This window comes from Microtus pennsylvanicus, chromosome 2, assembly GCF_037038515.1.
Source record: "Microtus pennsylvanicus isolate mMicPen1 chromosome 2, mMicPen1.hap1, whole genome shotgun sequence".
In the NCBI taxonomy this organism is placed as follows: Eukaryota; Metazoa; Chordata; class Mammalia; order Rodentia; family Cricetidae; genus Microtus; species Microtus pennsylvanicus.
This window is the reverse complement of record NC_134580.1, coordinates 25,852,713-25,874,459: the sequence shown is the minus strand read 5'-3', so window position 1 is coordinate 25,874,459 and position 21,747 is coordinate 25,852,713. Positions and strand designations below refer to the sequence as shown.

General features: G+C 44.9%; 1 protein-coding gene across 1 annotated transcript in view; it reads right to left on the bottom strand.

Annotated features, from left to right (window-relative positions):
- Positions 1–13,749: 13,749 nt before the first annotated feature.
- The window catches only part of Pced1b (PC-esterase domain containing 1B), a 166,401-nt gene continuing 158,403 nt past the window's right edge, over positions 13,750–21,747 (bottom strand). Inside the window, exon 4 of the transcript XR_012909614.1 lies at positions 13,750–14,197. The gene's annotated coding sequence lies outside the window, so the exon portion shown is untranslated. The remainder of the gene's footprint in view (positions 14,198–21,747) is intronic.

Sequence of the window (21,747 nt, the reverse complement as noted above, 5' to 3'; positions counted from 1 at the left end):
AGATGCATACCCCAGTGCTGCATGGATGGGCCATGCAGCAGTTCTGTTGTAGATGCATACCCCAGTGCTGCACGGCTGGGCCACACAGCAGTTCTAGTGTAGCGTTTCCAGGAACCCCTCCTGATGTCTGTGATGGCTATGTAAGTTTACATCCCCACCCAGGAGTGAGTAGGGTTCCTATTTCCCTACATCTTTACCAGCTTCTGTTACTTGTTTTCTAGATGAAAACTATTCTGATTGGGATGAAATGGACTTTCAAAAAATTTAATTTGCATTTCCCGTATTGTTAGAGATACTTTCCTAAGTATTATTGGTCAGTTTCATCCTTTACTCAAGAACGGTCTCCTCAGTTCATTAGCCATTTATTGGTTTGTGTGGGTTTTGTATTTAACTTTTGAAGTTATTCACAAATTTTAGATATTAATTCTAAACCTGTGTGGGTCAGCAAAGATTTTCACCATCTTATAGGCTGCAATGATTTTATAAGACTCTCCTGATAGCTCCTTCTTTCCTCTCACCATCCTTACCCTCAGCCCAAGCAAAAGAAGGAAACGCAACCTTCAGTTGGTTGAGTCCCTGGTCTGGATTTTTACCAATCGCATCCCTAATGTTTCATGGAATAATATATCCCCCTGGGCTCCTCTTTGACCTGAGTAGGGTATTTGAGTCTAGAAATGTGACGCCATTGGATTTTTCAAGCAAGAATACTCTGTGAGAGTTGTTGTGCACTTTTCCTAGGAGAGTCTAGACAGCTCTGGTTGAAGAGATTGGCTCTGGTGAGGATCATGGTCAAGATGAGCTCTTTCAGAGGTTGTACAGGACAATATTCTATCATCTACTCACTTAGTAGCTTGAATCCTCCACACAGGATCCTCCTCACCACTTTCCTACAGTGCACAAGGGCGAAGGATGAATGCTGCCTGCCACTGGACAGGGGTGGGAGGGTGCCAGCACCAGCATCCTCCAGGGATTCCAGCAGCCGATGTCAGTTGTGGCGGTCCTTCGCTTATCTGGTCACTTGGTTGCTGTTTCCTGAGTGAAGACGCCGAAGCCAGCTTGACTGGGACCGGAATTCTGGTTGTATCTATTAACAACTGACCAAAGGACTTTCAACGAGGTCTTTAACATGTTTGAGTCTGACCGTGCTCATTTGGAAGTCAGCACCTTTAATGTTTCCTTCATCTAGCAGTTCTTCAAGGTTCCTTCATCTAGCAGTTCTTCAAAGAGTAGGTAAAACTGTGTGTGTTTGTGAAGAGCTTGGTACGCAGTAAGTGCAAGTTGGTGAGAAGACAGGACAAAGGGAAATGGGACTGGTGGACAACACAAGTTTTGTTCAGGGCAAACGCTGCGGAAGGGGATGCAGTGTAAGAACCGGAGCCCATCACCTGCCTATAGGATGGGGTCGTTATGGGGCAAGAAGGGAGACAAGAAAAGGGGGCTGAATGTTTGCTATTGTTTTGGCCTGTAGTCAGTCACTGATTGGGGTAACGAGGAAAGCAGGACGTGCAGTTGGTTCAGCTGAGTGTGGTGAGTCCATGCTACTCAGGGGCAGAGGCAGGCACATCTCTATGAGTTTGAGGCCAGCCCGGCCTGCATGGTGAGTTCTAAGCCTGAGATGCATTGTGAGACCCTGTCACAAGAAAAGAGAAAAAGAAAGGAAGAAAGGAAAGAAGGGAGGGAGGGAAGAAGGAAGGAAGGAGGAAAAATGGAAGCAAGTAAGCAAGCAAGCAAGCCAGGCAACTGGTAGTTACTGGGGGGTTGATAGGATGGGCGTGAGAATATCTACAAGTTAGAACCCAGATAATTTAGTTCTTGGAACTGTCATGGTGTAACCAAACCGAAGGAGTGTTACAAACGGGCATGTCCAAGGCTAACAACAAGCCCAATGTGTTTGTCATCATTAGCAATGCTGTGTTTTAAAGGTTGACTTGAGCGTGTTGTAGATAATGGCAGAGTGCAAAAAACTCTCTAAGGAATTCTAACGTGGACCTGGGTGGGGAAGCACAAAACTGTTATGACGTTTGAAGAAGTGATGCTTGTGACTGAATTACACTTTCCCGGGATGGACTGAAGATACAGATCAATTGGTAGGGGGTTTGCTGGCTTGCAAGAAGTCCTGGACTCTAACCATAGCATAAACTGGCCATGGTGGAGCAAGACTGCAACCTCAGCAATGGAAAGTGAAGGCAAGATGATCGCAAGCTCTGGGATATCTTCAGCTACACAGGGAACGGGAGGCCAGCCTGAGCTATACGGGATCCTGTCTCGAAAAAAGAAAGCAGATGGCCAGGGACCGAGCCCTTTTCCTTTCTTCATCAACACTCTGAGCTTCACCAAGAACACCAACTTCTTAGGACTCAGTTTCCCCGTCAGAGCTAAGACTGATTATAGCGCACACTTGGAGCCGCTAGTGAGATTGCTGTTCTGTGCAATGCCTGGCACATAGTAGGTGGTCAAATTTTAGTTGTATTGAAAATGACAACACAGGGCAGTCTCATGTGCTTAACTGATAATCTTCTCTGTCGAGATTTTTTTCTGTCCGTATTACCAGAACCATAAACAGAAACTTGAGAAAACTGTATTTCACGCAGACATCTGTTTTAAGAAGAAAAAAGGCATCTGTCTGTGTTTAGAGTGATAAACAGCTGGGCAGAGGCATGCTCCAATAGTTCCTGATACATTTTAAATGATGTTTGGTGATGAAATAAACAAAGGCCATTTGAAGACCTGCACCATGCCAGCACTGAGATGGATTTTCTGGCCTCTTGCTTGTGTTTGAAACCACTTCCGTTCCACAGTGCTGAGGCTTTTGCTTTTCTTATCTGTACATTATAAATTGGGGGCATTTCATCTGATATGCTGTGTGCTTCGAAGAGGCAGTATTTTGTTTTCCAGACATCCTGATTTGCCATCCATAAAATCAACAGACAAGATAGTCTTTAAGGGACAGGTGCTCTGGGATGAATAATTGATCAAAAACTATGAACAAGTTGGAAGATGAAATATGGCTACCAAATCTTTTAAAAAATATTTCCCACCTCCAACTCCAGAAATCTGTCAACAGTAGAGAAAAGTGTATACAGGAGAACACTGATAAGTCCAATGGGAATGGCCAAGGGCTTTGTATTTTAGGCAGTGTTTCCCAATCTTTCCAATACTGAGTGTCTTAGTTAGGGTTTCTATTGTTGTGAAGAGACACCATGACCACGGCAACACTTATAAAGGAAAACATTTAATTGTGGCTAGCTTAGAATTTCTGAGGTTTAACCCATTATCATCATGGTGGGACATGGTGGTATGCAGGCAGACATGGTGCTGGAGAAAGAGATGAAGAGTTCTACATGTTATGCCACAGGCAGCAAGAAAGAGATTGTCACACTGGGCATGGCTTGAGCATATATGAGACCTCAAAGCCTACCTCTACAGTGACACACTTTCTTCAACAAGGCCACAGTTACTCCAGCAAGGCCATACCTCCCAACAGTGCCTCTCCCTATGGGCCAAACATTCAAACACATGACTCTATGGGGGGGCATACCCATTCAAACCACCACACTGAGATCTCATTTTATGATTTTCCCTTTTAAATAGCCCTATATTTGGAACACACTAAACTGCATTTGTGAATATCTAATTTATTTCCCCATTTTTTTTATTAATCAGAGTCAGCTATAACTGCCAATCATGATATCCTGACTTTCTCTGGGCACTTTTACCCCAACTTTGGCTATCAGACCTTTGAAACAATGGTTCCTGAGGAATCACAATCTCTCCCCAGGAATATTGACTCCTTGAAGAATGTTGTGTAGTGCCATGCCAGTACAGCCTGGCTGCTGAGACTGGCAGGGTGTGCTGGGCTTGAGACACAGAGGCTTCTTTTCAGGTGGAAGAACAGCAACCTTTATTTTTTTCTGAGCTAAAGCCTTTTATACCTGTACTGCGTCTGTGGAAAACCACCAGCCAGAAAGAACACAAACATCCTTGTCAGTTACAGACCACAAGGAAGTTCCATTCTGCTGTTGGTCAGGGGGAGTGAGGGCAGCTAGATCACAACAGGTAGCGGTTTCTTCTGAGAGTAAGACCTTCCATCTTGGGGGGAAACTTCTTAAAATTTAGGATTTGAAAAGGGAGATGAAACAAGAGGAAATTAACCGTGAATGACAAAACAGGACGTTCCAAGGAGAGGTGAAACCTTCTAGCATGGAGGGAAGCTCACTGAGACAGGAAATAAACAACTTAAAACAGCTTCAGGAAGTCCATGAAACTGACCAGACTCATAGCCCCAAGAGCATGTAAGTGGTAAAGGTTACTTCGGTCACTCTCAGACAAACTAAACTGCCTAGGAGATTCTCAAACAAGCTGAGCTACCTAAAAGAGGTTCAAACCAAGTATCCTGGCAGAACGAGAGCAGTAGAGTATCTTGGAAGACTCTCAGAGCACTAAACTACCTGCAAAGAACATTCTCAAACCTGTTGATCTGCCTGCAGGCCATACAGTATGCTCCAGACTTCCAAATTTTGTGAGCTGTCATCCATGTGGGTGTGGCTTTGGTGATGGCAGCTGTCTGCCTCTGTCATTGTATTAGTGCTTTATTGCTGTGAAGAGGCATCATGATCAAGGCAATTCTTATAAAAGAAGGAAACTCTTACAAAGGAAAGCATTTGATTGGGAGCATGGGCACAGTTTCAGAGGCTTAGTCCATTATCATCATGGCAGGGAGCATGGAAACATAGACAGGTAGTGTGTTGGAGCAGTAACTGAGAGTTATGCATCCTGCTCCTTAGACAGCAGACACACACAGAGAGAAACATTGAGCATAGGTGTTTGAAACCTCAAAGCCCATCCCAGCAATGCACTTCTTCCAACAAGGCTACTCCTCTTAATCCTTCCAGATAAGCATGTAATCCCAACTACCACAATAACCCTAATAAAACTCACTTGTTCACCAAATTGGACTTTGATGGTATCGTCACTTTGGTGGGCTGCTGTTTCTCTATTAGGGTTGAACAGACATCTGTTCAGACATCCCCAAGAACATACTAGGAAAAGGCTGAGTAACTTCTGGTGCAGTCAGAAGAAGAATTTGCCTCCCAGGAAGAGATTTCACACAGCCGACAAAATGTCAGACCACCTGGGAGAGACACTGGTGGGCTGGATCACACCTTGGCCACTTAGTGGGTCTCTTGCCCTCTATTATTTTTTAATTTTATTTATGTAGAAGTACTTTGCATACATACCTGCACACCAGAAGGGGGCACCAGATCTCATTACAGTTGGATGTGAGCCACTATGTAGTTACTGGGAATTGAACTCAGGACCTCTAGAAGAGCAGCAAGTGCTCTTAACCATTGAGCCATTTCTCCAGCCCCTCTTGTCCTCTATTTTAACCCAAAATTTTAAGAGGACTCTGAGGGCAGAATACCTTTCATGAGTTCCCCTGGAACCTACAGACTCCTGCAGGATGTTCTCTGACCTGCACATGTGGGTACCCCCTTCCACAAATAAAGAAAAACTTAAACTTAGATCTCAGGTCAGTGCCCCAAAGGAAACCTTGGGCTGGGGAGGGAGTCACTAGACCTCTTCATTTGTTCATTATCCTCCTAACGCGGCCATATTGAATAAACCTCCTTTCTCTGCTGTTGACTGTTGATTGCATCTTTATTGAACTATTGAGGACTAGTGACGGAGCCTAGCTTGGTAGGGCTGTCAGGATCCAGGCTTCAGGTCGAAATAGTCTGGTTACAGTATGAAACAGTCAGCATTACTCCCCTGATGTATTAGAATTCCTGCTAAAACATATTTGAGTTCAAGGTTTTTCATTTTTAATGAGACCATCTTTAGTTAGCAAAGATACAGTTGTCTCTATGATGGGAAGATCGGGGTCTTGTGTGGGGTTCAGTGCCAGTGATGGCTAACTATTTGTGAAATTCTGGGTTCGATGCATAGCATCAAAAATGAATGGGAGTGGTTATTATGATCTTTTAAAACATAGTTTCAACCCCTGGTTGGCAGAATAATGGCTTTTCAAAGACACCTGTCTCCCCTCCCTCTCTGCCCCCCTCCCTCCACATGTGTGTATGGGTGTTTTGCTTGCATGTATGTCTGCGTACTACAAGTATGCTAGTATATATGAAGGTCAAAAGCAAGCATTGGATCTTCTGAAACTGAAATTACAGACAGTTGTGAGCCACTGTGTGGGTGATGGGAAGTAAACCCAGGTCCTCTGGACTAGCAGCCAGTGCTTTTAACCACTAAGTCATCTTTTCAGATCCAAAGACATCTTTCTTTTTTTTGTCTTCGTTAATATTTATTTATTTATTATGAATACAATATTCTGTCTGCGTGTATTCCTGCAGGCCAGAAGAGGGCACCAGACCTAATTACAGATGGTTGTGAGTAGCCATGTGGTTGCCGGGAATTGAACTCAAAACCTTTGAAAGAGCAGGCAAAGATCTTAACCGCTGAGCCATCTCTCCAGCCCCCGAAAGACATCTTTCTTAAGACAGAACCTGAGAGGTTTCATAGTAAGAGGGGATAAAAATGGCAGGTGACGGCCAGGTGTAGTGGTGCACGCCTTTAATCTCAGCACTCAGGAAGCAGAAGCAGGCAGATCTCTGTGAGTTTGAGGTCAGCCTGGTCTACATAGTGAGTCCCAGGACTGCTAGAGCTACTCTGTGAGAACTTGTCTTGAATGAATGAATGAATGAATGAATGAATGAATGAATAAAATGGCAGGTGGAACTAGGGCGGCTGTCTGCTAGCTGCAGGCTGGGTAGATTATTCAAATACCATCAGGTAGCCCCAGCGTCATTACAATGTTCTTAAATGTGGCCATGGGAGACAGAAGATGTGGTGCAATGCAATAAGGATGTGCTTTGACCATTCCTGGCTTAGAAGACAAAGGGGTGCTACAAGGCAGGGAGTGGGAGCTGCTTCTAGCTGGAAAAGAAAGGTTGACAGTTTCCACCTTCCATAAGGGAGCACAGCCCTGCCTACACCTTGATTTGTAACCTAGTGAGACTGGTTTCTTACCACATTTCTGTTCTCTGGGACTGCAGCATAATAAACGTATGTTGTTTTGATTCATCCGTCTAATGGTGTGGGACAGGAGCTCCCAAAACTAGAGAACTTCTTGACCTCCACGTCCCTTCTTAGGTCTGTACTTTGGTATGAGTGAACTGTCCCTTGGTACGTGGGGCTATGTTTAAATGTCTCTTCAGGAAAAGTCACCTTAAAATGTGACCTCCACTGTGAGGTACTTTCTGGGAGTGGTGGCACATATTTTTAATGCCAGCACTTGAGAGCCAGAGGCAGGTGCATCTCCTGTAAGTTCGAAGCCATGCACTGAGTTCCAGGCCAGCCAATCAAGGCAACAGAATGAGACCCTATCTCAGAGATGGATGGCGACAATAATTCATGTATCACACTTAGAAGCAGAGGGTGTTCAGGAGTCCATGAGGTCATCAGGGTGGTGCCTATGATTTAATCCTGTAAGACAGAAGCACGCACATGATCTAACTTGCCATGTGAAGCCTTGTGTCAGCTAAGGACACTGTTAGCAAGAAGGTTATCACTGCATGTGATCCCTTGTCATTAAACTAGAATCATGAGCCAGAACAAGCCAGTTGTCCTTGTCTGTTCTCCAGTCCTTGGTTATTCTGTAACATGCTTTTCTTTTCTGTCCTGCATTTGAATTCTTATTAATGTCACCCTGATTAGGATGAGGCCACCTTCTGGCAGCAGAAGCTAACCTTGTCTGTCTTTTATAAGGCAGGGCCACCGTGTGTGTCCTCCCCGTTCCTGTCCTTTCATGGTAGCTTTCCCTCCCTTCAGTTCCTGCACTTTCGAGGCTGTTTCTCCAGGGAGCACCTTTTGGATTAAAGGTGGTTGAGTGTGTTGAATCTCTTCTACCATGGTGTGTGTGTGTGTGTGTGTGTGTGTGTGTGTGTGTGTGTGTGTGTGACGTGTGTGACTAGAGACTGGACTTAGGGACTCACACATGTTGGGCAAGTGCTCCTACCATGGAGTCATGTCCGAGACCTCTAAAATATTTTAAAATCCTGACAAGGATCATCTTCAACTGATCTCTAAATATACAGGGCTGAGACAATACATTTGTCCTATAAACGTAACAGACGGTCTCTTATATGCATGTACATATGTATGTAGATATATGTATGAGCTATAAGTAACACAGATATGCAAAAAAACACTCTAGAATAACCATATGCCTTCATAGGAAGGAATAAGGAAGAGAAAGAACCTGGAGTTGGTCCATCAATGTCCCATCATCCTTTGGGAAGAGCCTGAGCACGGGGGCAATGGGTGAGATGGCTGGGGAGGTCTCTCTGAACTATGGAGGGCAGGCATCTCTTGGATCTGAGCAAGGGAACTGTGGAACAGCAGCACAGAAGGGCTGACCTGTCATTCCCATTATCGTTTTGTTGGGGTTCTAGTCACCAAACGTGGATGCAATGTGTTCTTTTTTTTCTATGCTGATGTTAGACAAACTCTTTCTAGACTGAATAAAGCTAGCCACAGCATCCAAATGTCTGTGTGTACACCTGGCTTGTATCCAAATGTCTCCATGTGTACTTCACTTGAATATTTCAATACAAGGCCATACTTTTTTTAAAAAAAATTCATGGGATGTTTTGTCTTCAGGGTGAAGAGTTATCTTTGTAACGCTGTCCTTTCTAGGCTATGGAGATAGAGAAAGTCCATTAAAGCAGCTTGCTATGGCCATTGCTCCAGCTGTCTTCCAGCTTTGGTCTTTCTAAAGTCAACATTTGACCTTAAAATAAACAACCCATTAAGAGTCTTCATAGTCCACCATGCATTTTGGTTGGCCCTTTCTTTTTAGGATCTAGAAATGATAAACCAGGGCTACATCTTAAATCGACTATATTTTAATTGAATGGACTAGTTACTATGTACTCAGACAGTGCACTAAGTGCTTTCCAGCGATTGCATCATTTACAAGGCTGTGGGAACTGTTGACTTAGAGTTCTTTTATTAGTTTTTGCATCATGTGTGTCTTTGTCTGAGCATGCAGATCTCTGGGGAATCCAGAAGAGGGCACAGGCTCCCTGGAGCTGGAGTTAAAGGCAGTTGTGAGGCTCCTGATGTAGGTGCTGGGAATCAAACTTGTCTTTTGCAAGAGCAATACTTGCTCTTATTGGCTGAGCCACCTCTCTAGCCCTGGTACTGTTATTTTGAAGTATAGATGTCTTTTCTGGGTCATTTTATGTGAGCCTGACACAAGCTAGAGTCATCCGAGGGGAGAAAAACCTAATTGAGAAAATGTCTCCAGAAAATCAGGCTGTAGGCAGCCTGTAGGGTCTTTTCTTAATTAGTGATTGGTATGGGAGGGCCCTACCCGACCCATTGTGGGTGGAGCCACCTCTGAGCTGGTGGTGTAATTATTCAACCACCCATAAGGTTGCACTTCTGGGTCCTAAAGGCAAGCACATGTGGGCGGACCTTTGGGAACAAAGGGCCCCGCGTGACCCACGTGCGCACAAGCGTGGCGGTTACTTCCACGAGTGACTCAACTAAAGCCTTTGGTGCATGCATGGGTCCTCTGCCATCTGCATCATCAGTGACTGAGATCCTCCGGCAAACGCAAACCCCTGTGCGCATGTGCAAAGCATGGGTCGCCCATCATTAGCGGCTTCCCCCTGTGCACATGTGCTAGGCGGCTTTTAAAAGCTGGTCGCGCCATCTTTGCCCCCCCCCCACACCCGCCCCTGTACACGTTTTCTCAGGCTTGTGAGCACCCCCCTCTTCTAATAAACTCCTAAGTGGGTTTGTTTGCGTCTCGTGTCTTCTTCTCACTTGTGTCGGACATTTCAGGTGGTCCTGGGTAGGCTAAGTAGTCAAAGTTGGCTCTGAGCTCGTGATTCTTTCTTCCATCTCTTGAGTGCTGTGATTTTTTTTTTAAAGCAGAGAAAATCTTGCTTGTAATCCAGGCCACCCTGGGAACTCAGCGTGTAGTCCAAGTGGGTTTCAAACTCACGCTGTACCTGATTCTTCCTCCGAAGTTCTAGGATTACAGGCCTGCAACACCATGCTCAGCTCTGCAGATGTTCACAGTATTGGCCTTGTAGCAGTCACGCTCTGAGGGCTGTTGTTCGGTCCTTGGAGCCTTTTGCATGCTAAGAAGCCTTGTACCATGAAGTACACCCCAGCCCCCAGAGCTTTACAGTACTGACTCAGAGTCCATACTCCCAGAAGACTGATTTATGAACGGAGACCTTGAAGCCAACAAAATATTTTTACTATTATGTCTTTGCGTGGATGTAAGTGCGTGTGTCCCACAGTGCACGTGTGAGGTCACATGACCGTTTGCAGGAATCAGTTCTCTAATCCCATGGAGGACCAGGGGCTGAACTCATGTCATCATGTTTGCAAGTCAAGTGCTTCCCCAGAGCCGTCTCCCAGGTCCCCACTATATTTAGGGAGTACTTACTTCATTCAACACTTGGAAAAAGCATTATTATTATTTATAAAGCAAATGACATTATATGAAGTAAATACAGAACACAGTTATTTTAATGAAGCTTAAATTTAACCCTTTAGTAGATAGACTATGAAGGTTTAGTATACTACATAGTTGTTATACTATGAAGGCTAAGTCTCCCCATAATTTTCATAAGAAGGTTTGAGACCCGAGTATTAAGTAATTACTTAGTGGCAGGGTCTGGTGGTTCCTTTTTGGTGGAGGAGGAGGCGGGAGGAACAGTTCAAAGTCATCCCCAGCTACCCAGCTACATATTGAGCTTGCGGCTTGTCTGACTACATGGGCCTCTGCCTCACAAACCCAAACCCCACCCAACTCAAAAGAAATCAAAAGAAAATTGAAGACATTTCTTAATAAGGTATTATACTCTTTCCCCTACTAGCAATTTCCTTAAATACTCTTATATAATGTGGATTTCTTACCTAGACTTTATAACTATGAGAATTTAATGTTTTTCTTGATACAAAATAATTTCTTTTAAAAATTAACAAATATGCATTTGCCAACAAACTAATAGAAGATAGTACACTAGGATCGCGTGCATTAACTCCGAGACACGCTAATACCTTCAGTTGGCTATGCTGGCTAGTTAGGAAAGATGCAGTCCCACAATGAAGACGATGTCACATACAAAGGGATTTTTTTTTCTCCACTCAACATCCATAGTAAGGGCTGTTTTTTATAAAGTCTTACCTAATGGCCAGCCATTGGCTCCTTCCGACCCTCAAAACCATGAGTACTCACCCTCTATCAGTATGTTTGTGTCTGTGGGACCTGTATCTTTGCTGGGAGTTCAGTGCTTAGCATACTTCAACCATCTGTGTTAGCACTGGGGCCCCTGGGGTGCCTCAAAGCCCTAGATTTTATGGAGAACTCCATTTCATATGACCAGGGTCAGGACTTTCTTCTGTGCTTGGCTCTTGTTGGTATAGGTCAAGCTAACTGGAATGAGGTATCTGGCCTAACTCACTGTCATACTTCAGTCGCGGGCAATTCTGGTTAATGGAGGGAAAATATAAGTCATCATTTTTCTACCCATAATGCAATCATTGTTTGACGCATGAATCACCAGCAGCAGAAAACAGTGGAATATGTATAGGGCATCATAGTATCACCTCACAGGACCCTAACAATTCTAAGAGAGGATTCCAGGAAGCATGATTCCAGATAGGATTCCAGGAAGACGTGATGATCAGTATTACTACCTAATACTGAGAGGATGCTGCCATACAATGTGAGCTGTGCTTTCTCATCGATGAAGTATTCCACTTGACTCTGCTCCAGACTCCCTGGATCTAACTCGGCTTTATAGTAAACACTGGCAAAAGTGAAATCACATAATAAAGAAACCAAGGTCGCTTATGGGGGCCAGGAAGTGGAATATGGTAGTTTGAATGTAATTGGCCCCCATAATCTCAAAGAAAGTGGTACCCTTATGAGGTGTAGCTTTGTTGGAATGGGTATGGCCTTGTTGGAGAAAGTGTGTTGCTATGGGAGCGGGCTTTGAGGTTTCCTATGCTTGGGCAGTATCTCAGTCAACTTCCTGTTGCCTGAAAGATGTAGCATTTTCAGCTCTAGCACCATGTCTGCCTACACACCACCATGTTCTCCATCATGATGATTGAAAGACCCCCATCCAGCTTGCTAAGCAGCTTAGCACCAGATGAAAGACCCCCCCCCCCAGCTTGTTAAACAACTTAGCACCGGTAACGCCATTTTGCAAGGCTTGTACTGAATATTCAGGGTTTGAACAAAGGGCAGTTTAGAAGCTGCCAAAACGAGATAGAGACACCTGTGGCTGGGCCGGGGGAGGAACGGGGAATACCGAGAATGTGGCTGGGCTTCATCTGTCCCAGGCGGGGAGGAACGGTGAATACCGAGGAAGACACCCTGTCTGCCCTAGATAAGAGCCAAAGCAGCCCGTATCTGAATTCTCGGGAACTAGGGACCTTGTCCCGACCTGAACTCGGCCACATTCAAACTGACCAATGAAAACCCTGTAACTACGCTTCTCGCTTCTGTACTGCGCTTTTTGCTCCCCAAAACATATATAAACCCATTACCCCGACCTGAAGGCACACAAGTCCTGAGAGACTTTGTCGCCCCAGGTACCTGTGTATCTGAATAAACCTCTTGCTGTTTGCATCCGTACAAGTGGTCTCGCTGTTCCTTGGGAAGGGTCTCCCCAGAGGAAAGACACTTTTGGAGGGTCTTTCAATGATAATGGACTGAACCTCTGAACTATATGCTGCCAGCTTAATTAAATGTTTTCCTTTATAAGAGTTGCTGTGGTCATGGTGTCTCTTCACAGCAACAGAAACCCTAACTAGGACAATGTCTAGACCTGCATTATGTGGGAGGAGTAGGAAAACATGCCATCACAACCCAGATTTAGGTGTTTTGTACTTTTCATATTTTAGGGGGAGAAACCTTAATAGCAGTGGTTTTGTGCATGATCCTCTTCTACAACCTTCCAAGATATTCAAATTCTAGGGTTTCACTCTGGACACGCTGAATTGAAACCTGGGTTCCGGGAAAGGCCTTGCAACACACTAAATAACATTGAGAACGTTGTCATTACACATGGTGCAGATAGGGTTAGAATGGCTGACGAGGCAAAATACACGATCAAAATTTACTTGGCAAGGGGCCGGAGAGATGGCTCAGTGGCTAAGAGCACTTGTTGCTCTTGCAAAGGACCTAGGTTCAATTTCCAGTACCCACATGGTTCACAACCATTTGTAACTTTGCTCTCCTCTGATCTCCACAGACACCAGGCACTCATGTGGTGCCCATATATACAGGCAGGCAAAAATCACTCATACTAGCAAAATAAATAAATCTAAAAACAAACACCAACAAAAAACACTTACCCAGACTAGCCCATTTTATTTAGCCATGGGAGTAAGATGTGAAAATAATATGCCAAGTTCAAGAAGTACTATATCAGCCAAGGTACATGTTGAGAAGTAGCATGATGGCACCAGAGCTCAGGCCTGGCACCCGAACTACATGAGTTTGCCAGTGAAGCTCTGGGGTGCTCTTGACTTTTTAAGATGGGCCTTGCCTTGGAACTGTTTAAAGAGGGTGCTGCTGCTGACAGCTACTCAGCTTCAGAATATTGCTCTTCGTCACTCCCCAATTACCATGTGACATTGTGATGCATTTGGGGATAGTCTGTGGACCTGATACAGCAGACACCAGATGCCCAGGATGGAATTCTTCCACTGCATGCCAACACTCTGCAGGCTGTTCTAGTACGGTCTGGCACAAACTTAGTCGTGTTTGGACGGTGTAACATACAGCAAGGATTTTTATCCTGGAATCATGGTCTATCAGTCAGGATTCTCTAGAAGAGAACTGATCAAATGGATCTATACATATAGAAGGGATTTAGTAGATTGGCTTACAGGCTGAGGTTCAGCTAGTTCAACAATGGCTACCTACCAACCAATGGAAGGTCCAAGAATCTGGTAGTTGTTCAGTCCATGAAGCTGAATGTCTCGCCGGTCTTCAGTATACATCAGAATCCTGAAGAAGTAGGCTCTGATGCCAATGAAGGAGTAGACTTGCTAGTGAGAGCGCATGCAAGCAGGCAAAGAGAGCAAGCTTCCTTCTTTTTCATATAGGCCTGCCAGCAGAAAATGTGGCCCAAAGTAAGGCTGGATCTTCCCACTGCAAAAGATCTGGATTAAAGATGGGTCTTCCCACTTCCAATAATTTAAGCATGAAAAAATTCCCTCACAAGTGTACCCAGCCTCTTGAGTTGAAAACAATAACCAGGTCGTGATTATGCCCACTATGATATAACTATCTCATGTACGATCACAAACACATTATATATTTTACAATAGGTGGTAATGTCCCTTGAAGTACATTCTTTTAGTATCTCAAACTTTAATATAATAACCACGTATAGTCTCTTAATTGATGTTACATTTCATGATAAAGAAAACACAAGTGTTTGTTCTTAACAAATATGACAGAAACACTCACATCAATCATAATCCTGTTTCCACACTGGTCATGTGACCTTAGCTGGAATTTATAATCACAGGACATAGTGTTATGGGGCAAAGATCCCAAGGACCACCCATCAAAACCAGAGTCTGAGAGTCTTTACTAAGATGGTCAGTGACTGCCATCTTAATAAGAAAACAATCTTCACAGAGTCATGATGCTTTGAAAGCCAAAAAACCATATCGTGGTTGGCAGCTGTGGAGGGAAGTAGAACAAGCAAGCGGTTTCACAGGAACAAAGAGGCAGCAGTTGGCTGGGGCATCTTGATCTCAAGCCCCGGCACAGGGTTGGGTAATTTTCTAAGAGATTTCCCCACAGCAGGGGATGTAAGTGGTTATGTGCAAGAGTCAGCTCCCAGCAAGACCTTAGCTGGCTGCGAAAGGAGCAAGATGGAGGATCTTGACCCCTTTACAATGGTAGCACCAAGAGACATCTTGAAGACTCTCCTGCTCCCCACAAATAATGTTTCTTACCTCCAGTGTGGAGAAGCAATCCAATTTCCCCTCGATAATCTGGATCAATTGCCCCTCCTAACACTGTTATTTCTTTCGTAGTTTGTTGGCTTAAGGGCACCAAACTGGCCAGAAGAAAAATCTGAGTTTCCAAAATGTATTGTGACTTCTAGCAGGAGCGTGGATCCCTCTGGAACCAACACTTCTATGCCAACAGAACTTAAGGTGGCAGGATCTGGAGGCAAAAATTTTCCTAGTGGGTGGCTAGGAGTGACAGTGGGTAGAACCAGTCCCTTTGACACCCCCTGATGCCTGGACCCATGGATCCTGGAAATGGTATGTTGATTCAAAGCACACACTGCCTTCTGAAGAATACCGTTCTAGCCCTCCAGGTTGCTGCTACATGGGTGCTATAACTGTGTCTTCAAATGGCTATTCCATCTTTCTATCGGGCCACCTGCTTCGGGATGGTGAAAACAAGGTAAGGTCAGTGGATTCCACGATTGGGAAGCCACTGTTACACTTCTCTGGCTGTGAAGTGAGTTCCTTGGTCAAAAGCAATACTGCGTGGACTCCTATGATGGTGGATAAGGCATTCCCTAAGTCCACAGATGGTGGTTTTGGCAGAAGCCTTACATGCAGGAAGAAACAAATCCATTACAGAATAAGTATCCACCCCGATAAAGACAAAATGTCCTTTCCATGAAGAAGTGGCCCAATGTTGTCAACCTGCTACCAGGTTGCTGTCTGCTCACCCTGGGAAATGGTGCCATGCCAGCGACCAGTCTTAGCAATGGCCAGGTCCCAGAGAGTAGGTAAGGAGTCTATGAGGGATGATTGAGTCAGGCAGCAAAGCTGGGAGAATCTCACAGCTCTTACCGGCTGGCAGTCAGGTTGCTTCTTTATTAATACAGATTTCATAAAACAAAGACAAACTCGTGATTTTCCAAGAGATACAGATCATATCATTTTGTCCCAGACATGTGTTTGACTTTGTATTGCACGCCCAGGGTCACAGATTCAGTTACATTTAGCAAGTGCAGATAGAACAGATTTTGCTTTCAACTATCAGACCCATAACCCAACTTTAAAGACTCTAGAGAATATTTCTGCCAAAGCAAGCATCCTGAATGTACAGCAGCAGCCTGGTCTTAGGCTGGCAGTATTTGAGGTTTCAAAGCGTTAGACAGATAGAAAATAATTGAGTCCGTGCAGGTGAGTCGCCATGCTTTGATCAATGTATTATTAACCCTTGGTGGTCAAAGAGCTACTTACAAGTCAGTGTGAGCCTGAGAAATTCCTCAGACATAAAAGCTGCTGCAGCTGCTATTCAGTCTCTGGTATAAATAAAATATTTGCACTTATGAGCTCTATAAAAATCTATACATTTGTTTAAGAAAATACTTTTGTTCTTAGCTAAATGATATCACCATAACCTGGTGTGAGCAAGTCTTTTTATGAATGGCCAGTCCTGATACCTGACTCTTTTCTTATATCCTTACATCATCTATACCTGCTATTATGTAGGGAAAAGGTTTATTTTAGCCAATCTAACTTTGCTACTGAGTTCTTTTCCTCTAGGGGCACACCCTGTATGACCCCTATCTTGGAAGCTACACTTTCAGGAAACTCTGAGCTCAGTGTGGAAGGAGGACTGTGATCTGCTGCCAATTCTCCTGGCTGGTTGAAGCCTGTCAGCTTCTGCTAAGCTTATACTGTTCTGACTATTCTGTTCCTGAGTTCGCTTAGGGGCAGATGTACCATGAAGATCCTAGAGCCATGGCCTCATAAAGAAATCGCTAGTGTCTTTGTGCTTACCACAATCTCCAGGGCATAAGGAAGAGTTCCAGAGCCAGATAAGGTTGTTTCCCTGCAAGGAGTAGAATGTTTAGGACTTTCCTAAAGGTATTTAGACATAATTTTCCTGGGGAAAGAAATAAAATTAATCATAATGTGGAAAGTCCCCCAAGAATGCGACACTCAGAGACCAAAACCGAAAGTGAGAGGCAGCAGGACCACAATAGCAGCATTGGCTCAGCTGTGCTGGAACCGTGTCCAACAGCTGTGCTGGAACCGTGTCCAACAGCTGTGCTGGAACCGTGTCCAACAGCTGTGCTGGAACTGTGGTGTCCAACAGCTGTGCTGGAACTGTGTCCAACAGCTGTGCTGGAACTGTGGTGTCCAACAGCTGTGCTGGAACTGTGGTGTCCAACAGCTGTGCTGGAACTGTGTCCAACAGCTGTGCTGGAACTGTGGTGTCCAACAGCTGTGCTGGAACTGTGTCCAACAGCTGTGCTGGAACTGTGTCCAACAGCTGTGCTGGAACTGTGTCCAACAGCTGTGCTGGAACTGTGGTGTCCAACAGCTGTGCTGGAACTGTGGTGTCCAACAGCTGTGCTGGAACTGTGGTGTCCAACAGCTGTGCTGGAACTGTGGTGTCCAACAGCTGTGCTGGAACTGTGGTGTCCAACAGCTGTGCTGGAACTGTGGTGTCCAACAGCTGTGCTGGAACTGTGGTGTCCAACAGCTGTGCTGGAACTGTGGTGTCCAACAGCTGTGCTGGAACTGTGTCCAACAGCTGTGCTGGAACTGTGTCCAACAGCTGTGCTGGAACTGTGGTGTCCAACAGCTGTGCTGGAACTGTGGTGTCCAACAGCTGTGCTGGAACTGTGGTGTCCAACAGCTGTGCTGGAACTGTGGTGTCCAACAGCTGTGCTGGAACTGTGGTGTCCAACAGCTGTGCTGGCTTCATGACCTTGCAGTTTCTAGCGGATATGGCTGTGCCCATGCCATATCTGGGGTTCAGTGGTGGTTTCTCCTGTTGGCAGATCTGGCAGTTGTAACCAGCTCGACCTTGGTGAGTGAAAGTCCATGTTGTCTAGACCACGCATAACCCCCATCTCTGCCACCGTGACCATTTTGTCCATGGGCTCATTGGGCAAGGACAGGAATGGCTGGGGAAAGAGGCTGACTGTGCACAGAATGGGTCACCCTGTCTACCTGATTACTGAACTCCTTCTCAGCTGGGGTCACCTTTTGAGTTTACATGGGACACACGTATCTTTACATCCTTTGTCCATTTGTCTATCCACATACTTCTTCCCCCGATGTCTTTCTTACCAGTTTTCCAATCATGCTCTTTCCAAGTCCTCGACCACCTGGTCAAACCAATGGCTCTAGCCAATCATGTGATCTAGTGAATAATTCTACCTCCAAACAAAATGACCACGTGTACTGCTCCAAGTTCTGCCCACTATGAAGGTTTCCCTTTGCCTGTGCCTTTCAGGGTTGTCCCAGAAAGGGGTTGTAATGCTCCCGTTGTCCACTTTGTGGGTAGTGCCTGTATGATTTGCAGAGCCATCAGTAAACCAGGTCCTAGTCTTGTCTTCCACAGTCAACAGGTCACAGGAACTCCTGAGGCTACAGGTGAATGCTTGGCAGCAGATGTCAGTGTAATGGGAGAAGAAACCATAGGCATTTGGGCAACTTCTTCACGTAACTTGCTTGTACCATCAGCAATCACATAGATACCACTTCCATTTGATAATGATCTCTGCTGTGCACATCCTATCTCAGGCTGCATGGTAACCTGGTGGCCCATTGTCAAATGTTCAGTTTCCACTGAGGCTCAGCTGTAGGTCAAGAGCTGTCTCTCAAAGAGAGATTAGTTGTCTGCAGATGATGGTAGAGCCTTGCTCCAAAATTCCAAAGCTCTCTTCTGTAATTCACCTGTAAGTGCCTGCCAAGGCTCCAAACAGCATTCTTATCTGCCACTGACACCTCAAGTACCATCGGGTCCGCTGGATCATATGGTTCAAGTGGTAGAGCAGCCTGCATAGCAGTCTGGACCTATTGAAGAGTCTTCTCCTGTTCCAGGCCCCACTCAGATTAGCAGCTTTCTGAGTTACTTGGTATATGGGCTGAAGTAACACACCCAGGTGAGGAAGGTACTATCTGCAGAATCCAAATAGACCCACTAACAGTTGGGATCTTTCTTGGTGGTGGGAGGGGCCAGGTACAATAACTTATCCTCCACTTTAGAAGTATCTCTTGCATGCCCCACACTACTGGGCCCCGAAGAGTTTCACTGAGGTAGAAGGCCCTTGAATTTTAATTGAATTTATTTCCCATCCTCTGGTGTGCATACATATTACCAACAAGTCCAAAGTGGTTGCTACCTCCTGCTCACTTGGTACAATCAGCATAATGTTGTCAATATAGTGCATCAATGTCATATTTTATGTAAGAAACAGACAACCAAGACCCCTTTAAACTAAGTTATGACACAGGACTGAAGAGCTAATATATCCCGGAGGTAAAACTATAAAGGTATATTGCTAGACTTGGCAACTGAAAGCAAATGGCTTCTTGTGGACAGGTACCAAGAAAAAGGCATTTGCTAGAGCAACAGCTGCATACCATATACCAGATGTGCTAATCTGCTCAAGTAAGGACACCACATCTGGTCCAGCAGCTGTGATCAGAGTCACTATTTGATTGAGTTTTCGATAGCCAACTGTCCTTCCCTATGACCCATCTGTCTTCTGCACTGGCCAGAAAGGAGAATGAAAGGGACATGCAGTGGGAACCACCACCCTGCATATTTCAAGTCCTTGATGGTGGCACTGATTTCTGCACTTCCTCCAGGGATGCCATACTGGTTTGGATTCACTATTTTCCTTGGCAGAGGCAACTCTAAAGGCTTCTACTTAGCCTTTTCAACCATGACAGCCCTCACTCGACAGGTCAGGGAAACAGTGCCAACTTCTAAGCATATCTATCCCAGTTATATTCTGGGACTGGGAAAATACTCTTGGGTGAGTTCAGAGACCCAATGGATCTACTATGAGTCATATTTAAGCCAAAACTCTAATAATGAACTGACCTCCATAAGTCCCAACTTTAACTGGAGGGCCACAATATTTCTTGGGGTCTCCTGGAATCAGTGTCAATTCAGAACCAGTATCCAATAGACCCCTGGATGTTTCCTTTCCCCCAGTGTACAGATACCCTTGTAAAATGCTGTAAGCCCCTCTTAATTCATCCACCTGAGCATCTCCAACCCCAAGGTCTGGACCAAGGAAAAGGGTGACAACAAAGCTCGTCAAAAGCACTGGTGCCCCTCACCATTTTTGCATTTTAAAGGATTAAGTTTTATGCAGCATACCCAATCCAGCATTGCAATTTCCCTGAGCCTTAAAATCCCTTCATCAACACTAAGCCAAGGGATGTTGGGCATCTCCAACTCCTTTTCAGTATGCCAGTTTTTGACAAATGCTTCAGTCAATCAAATAAACTTTTGACACCTTTTAAAAAATGTTTGATCTCCCATATAGTGGGCCCGTGTAAATCAACTCAGAGCGATCCAGTTTTATATTCCTTCCACCATTATGCCACATCCTTAAAATCTGTTCCCACACCTATTCCCCAGACTTCTGCTTGAATGAACTGGCAAACTCACCAAGCTCTTTAGCAGTGTAGCACACCTACTGAGGGATTACACATTCTCCCTCCCCTCTAGGAGCCTGCTTAGCCTTGAATCTGGCTACTGGTCTAGAGACAACTATTGGTGGGCCCTGAGGGACATCAGTATTTTCTTGCCCAGCATTTCATTCAGAGAAAATCCTGCTGGTTTAGCAGACAATGGAGGATTAATTTCCTCAGTCAGGCAGAAAAGGCGATGTTTCAAAGGGAGGGGGTGGGAGTACATCTGCTGAGGGTAGAGAGACTGCTTCCTCAGGTGATAACCCCTGAGAATCTGAGGTTCAGAGTTCTCAGCTTCAATAGGGTCCTCCCACACATTTCCATCCCAAGTTACAGGATCCCATTTTTGACCAAGTGATGCCCTTACCATAACTGCCAACATTCTCTGAGTCTGAAACTGACCAACTTTTTCTTTTCTTTCTGTCTTTTTCTTTTTTTGGAGTGGGGGGTTGTTTTGTTTTGTTTTTTGAGACAAGGTTTCTCTGTAACTTTGGAGCCTGTCCTGGAACTCACTCTGTAGACCAGGCTGGCATCAAACTCATAGAGACCAGCCTGTCTCTGCCTCCCGAGTGCTGGTTTTAGTTATGGACCACGACTGCCCAGCTATTCAGCTGACCTTTTTTTAAACTGATTTTATTGAGCTATACATTTTTCTCTGCTACCCTTCCTTCCTCTACCCTCACCTTCAACCTTCTCCCATGGTCCCATGCTCCCAATTTACTCAGGAGATCTTGTCTTTTCCTACTTCCCATGTAGATTAGATCCATGTATGTCTCTCTTAGGGTCCTCATTGTTGTCTAGGTTCTCTGGGATTGTGATTTGTAGGCTGGTTTTCTTTGCTTTATGTTAAAAAACCACTTATGAGTACATGTGATTATTGTTTTTCTGGATCTGGGTTATCTCACTCAATATGATGTTTTTTAGCTCCATCCATTTGCCTGCAAATTTCAAGATGTCATTATTTTTTTCTGCTGTGTATAGTACTCCATTGTGTAAATGTATCACATTTTCCTTCGGTCAAGGGGCATTTAGGTTGTTTCCAGGTTCTGGCTATGACAAACAATGCTGCTATGAACATAGTTGGGCACATGTCCTTGTGGTATGATTGAGCATCCTTTGGGTCTATACCCAAAAGAGGTATTGCTGAATCTTGAGGAAGGTTGTTTTCTAATTTTCTGAGAAATCGCCATAATGATATCCAAAGGGGCTGTACCAGCTTACACTCCCACCAGCAATGCAGGAGTGTTCCCTTTACCCCACAACCTCTCC